Here is a 2,719-nt window from a genome sequence, read left to right as displayed (position 1 = left end):
AAACGTATTTTTACATTTATAATGCTGCATGAGAAAAATCAAATCGAAAGGGAAAAAATGAGAAAGACATAAAACAAGCAAACAACCAACCACAAAAAGGTGAAAATACTATGCTGTGATCCACATTCAGTCTCCATAGTCTTTTCTCTGGATGTAGATGGCTCTCTCCATCACAGCTGTATTGGAATTAGCCTGAATCACCTCTTTGTAGAAATGAGTCACGTCCATCAGAATTGATCATCGTATAATCTTGTTGTTGCTTTATACCATTTTCTCTTGGTTCTGCTCATCTCACTTAGCATCAGTTCATGTAAGTCTCTCTAGACTTTTCTGAATCCAGCCTAGAGCCCAAACTTCTACAATGCATTTCAAACTGGCTTTGAGTTACCTACATATATCTATCTTCTAGTTTACTAAGAACAAGGATGTTTATGAGCAAAAAATTATTCTTTCTGACCGCTGATGCAGGTCTTGGAACAGATGGTAGTTTGGGAGGTGAGGACCTAGCTCCCAACCCAAAGGATGAATTTTTTCCCGACTAAGGATTTGAAGTAGAGAATGAATCCTATCATTGGACTGTGATCTCCTTGTGGGAAGGTGCTATCTTTTGCTTCTTTTTTTTACCTCTGGTACTTAGCATAGCACCTGGCACATAAGAGGTACTACAATAGGAAACTTAAAGCACTATGTTGAATATCAGACAGTCAAACAATCAGAAGTTTATTAATTGATTATGTCGGCCGGGCTCTTTGCTAAATCCCAGAGACAGAGAAATGTCCCAGAAATGTCCATTTTTTCTTCCCCAGAGAGCAGAGCAGTGCCTTAGAATTTGGGAGTCAGTGCCGATGAGCACGAATGGGCTACAAGTGGGGAAACAGGCAGCCAGGAAGGTGGAGCTGTGCACCAGCCAGAGTCTTGGCTTTCTGAAGTGTATATACGCTGCCAAGATGGAATTGAGTGCGTAAAAGGACACAAAGGTGCTCACAAGGAGCGGGATAGACAGGGTAGCTCTGGTCTCAGGGGAGGCTCTGGGGGAAGGGCTGGTTGTGTGGACATGCTGGACCTGCTTTTGGTGCTTATACAGAAGCAACGTCATATAGCCACTGGTGAAGACCATCAGACCCACACACACAACATCAGGGAAAGAGACCATTACTACAAATAGGGAAGCACTAACTATGGTCTTTGCTGAATGAGAGCAGTACCCATAGGGCAGGATGACTGAGACGTTGCTAGACATCCTTGGACCTGAGATTTTCTCAAGAACAAGGATATTTAGTAGCAGATGGAAGATCCAGCAGAGAGAACAGGTAGGAATGAGGAACTCTAGGGCTCTGTCTTTAAGCTCTGCCCACTTAGATCTTCTGGGACTGATGGTGATGGCCTGAAAGCTGCTCAGGAGGCAGGTCATGCTTAAGGAAAGACCATGGAACACCCTGGTAAGGTAGAAGAAAACTTTACAGCCATGATCATTCAGGAAATTCTTCAGGTTCACAGCTGCCATTATCAGCGGGATGTTCTTGGAAATAACCATTAAGGAGTTGGCCCAGGCCAGCTGGAAGAGAATCATGTCTATGGCCCTCCTTCGTTGTCCAGTGATGATTATGAGGGTGAAGAGACAAATTAGGAAAGAGTTCCCCAGAACCCCAACTGCAACCTGAGTGCCAAAGACAACCATCAGAAAAATTTCATAAGGACCCATGTTCTTAGTTCCCTGGAAGATGTTTGCATGTTTTTGTAGATCCTTCACTTACAGAGACGACCAAAGACATTAAAACATTGGGACCAGACAGTGTGTTCACCTGTGGCTGTCAGTCTAATATTAATCCAGAAGGCACTAGCACATAGTCTGCTAGAACATTCAGAGTGGAGACGGCTCTGGATCTACAAAGGCTTCTGTGATTCTGCTTCGCTCATGGAGAACCGCATCTTCTCTGATATGGGCCCGCCATGTTGGGTGGTCCTGTTCTACTGTCTTTCATATGTCCCAGTCGATACTAAAGTTCTTCAGAGAGACCTTGACATTATCCTTGTATCACTTCTGACCACCATGCTTACCTGAATAGAAAAACAAGGGATTCATGATATTCCTGCATATTCCCTACTCCTTCATGTTCCAAAGACCATGTTGATAATGTGCCTTCCAGCTCTGTAAACTACATAAAATATTTCTACCTTCAATATAGCCCTTTTGTGATAGGCCAAGGAGCTTGTAGTAATGGAGCTTTTGTCCTTGTACTAATGGGTCTGCTCTTGATCAAGATATGCTTTGACAAATGTACCCATTTATCTCCAAAACTGACTTATTGACAAAGAAAAAGTCTAATTGAGGCTGATTGACTTCTTAAGGAAAGACAGAAAGAAGTCATCTGATAGATGTCAGGACTGTGAAATTCACCCCCAAACAGCAATACAAATGTTTGAAGCTTCTTTACTAAACCAGTATCTGAAGTCTATACCTGTGACTCTGCAATGGACTTGACCAGGTGCACCTAAAGGATAAGTGTGAGAAGTGTCCCGTCTCCAATGGCGATGCAAATGAACACACAAGAGAGAGAAAAATAAAACAAACATGTTATTCAGTCTTGTCCAACTCTTCGTGACCCTTTTGGGGGTTTTCTTGGCAAAAATACTAGAGTGATTTCCCATTTCTTTCTCTAGCTTACTTACAGATAAGGAAACTGAGGCAAACAGGATTAAGTGACTTGCCCAGGGTCAT

The 2,719-nt window shown here is 42.7% G+C and overlaps 1 pseudogene; it reads right to left on the bottom strand.

Annotated features, from left to right (window-relative positions):
• Window positions 1-709: 709 nt before the first annotated feature.
• LOC100929829 lies at window positions 710-2,083 on the bottom strand (annotated as a pseudogene).
• Between the last annotated feature and the right edge of the window lie 636 nt (window positions 2,084-2,719).

The sequence above is a fragment of the Sarcophilus harrisii genome, chromosome 3 (genome assembly GCF_902635505.1).
Source record: "Sarcophilus harrisii chromosome 3, mSarHar1.11, whole genome shotgun sequence".
NCBI lineage: Eukaryota > Metazoa > Chordata > Mammalia > Dasyuromorphia > Dasyuridae > Sarcophilus > Sarcophilus harrisii.
Note: the sequence above shows the minus strand (reverse complement) of the source record. Positions and strands in the feature narration are given on the sequence as shown.